Raw genomic sequence first — 1,375 nt, 5'->3', positions numbered from 1 at the left:
ACTGAGAATCACTATCATTAGATATGAAACTCACTATACACAAAGATGCACACAGGCTGCTTTGAGTCATCTGTGTTGTTAATGTGTGTTGGCCATTAAACTTCACTGAGACCCTTTATTCTGTCCTTTACAGGAGCCTCATAAGTGTCAACTTCCATTCAAGTTGAACTTATAATAATGTGGAATGAAATCATCAATATGATCCTCACCTCTTCCTTCAGGAGAAAAATCCTACTTATATTCAAGGTGGTCAAAGTGCAGACAACACCATCCACCTTTTCCTGGAGATGTACACGGGACTGAGGTGAGAACAGCAAAAGGCTCTAGTTTAATGGTCTTAATGAAGGTTTCAGGGAAGTGCATTAAACAGGACTCATATAACATCTTCCAAAAGAATTATTTTGTAAAACTGATGCCTTGATTATGGTAAAAGATAATATGGTAAAAACCATATTTTTCTTTCTGGGACATTAAAGTTCTAAATATATCAAGCTGCTTTGAAATACTTTCTTTGATTAGGTACCACTGTCTGCCATAGGGTAAGTAAGGACAACACTCAAATTAATCAGAACAGAAAAAATAACTCCTACTAGGTTTGGTTACACATATACTAAAATTGAAATGATACAATGATGAGCATGGTCCTTGCACAGAGATGACATGCAAACTTGTAAAGAGTTCCATATTTTTGTTGCAAGAAGAACTAACATGGCTACTTTAAGCTAAGGCAATTCCCACAAGTACAAAAATTCTACATAAAGATAGCACAAATCCCCATAACAACAATCTCTCTCAATGTCTATGGACTAAATGTGCCAATTCAGAGGCACAGAATAGGAAGATGAATTAGAACACTGAACCCAACATTCTGATACCTGCAAGAAACATATCTGAGCAATCAAAGCAACCATGGGCTAAAAGTAAAAGGCTGGAAAACAAGTATTCAAGAAAAGAACACCTCCACAAAGCTGGAGTAGCCATACTAGTATCAGACCACATGGACTTCAGGCTAAAGGTTATAAGAGACAGTGAATGTCATTTCTGCATGATCATGGGATCTTTACATCAGAAAGAACTCACCCTCCTCAATGTAGATGCTCAATGACAGACCAGCAAAATACTTAAAAACAACTTCTAATAGACTTATAGAAAAACATTGATAGCAAAACAGTACTAGGTGGAGATTTCAACACTACTTTGTCACTTCTCAATAGATCAAACCGAATAAATCTCAGCAAGGAAATATTTTACTTAAGTGAAGTAATGAACAACCGTTGGCTTAGAGAAGAAATCAAAGAGGAAATAAAAAGGTTCCAGAAACAAATGAGAATGAGGACGCGAGCTACCAGAACTTGTGGGACACAGCAAAAGCAGT

At 36.7% G+C, this 1,375-nt stretch overlaps 1 pseudogene; it reads left to right on the top strand.

The window, feature by feature from the left end:
• The first annotated feature begins 593 nt into the window (after positions 1–593).
• LOC130016112 (uncharacterized) lies at positions 594–690 on the top strand (annotated as a pseudogene).
• The last annotated feature ends 685 nt before the right edge of the window (positions 691–1,375 follow it).

This window comes from Sorex fumeus, unplaced genomic scaffold (genome assembly GCF_029834395.1).
Source record: "Sorex fumeus unplaced genomic scaffold, SorFum_2.1 ptg000146l, whole genome shotgun sequence".
NCBI classification, from domain to species: domain Eukaryota; kingdom Metazoa; phylum Chordata; class Mammalia; order Eulipotyphla; family Soricidae; genus Sorex; species Sorex fumeus.
Note: the sequence above shows the minus strand (reverse complement) of the source record. Positions and strands in the feature narration are given on the sequence as shown.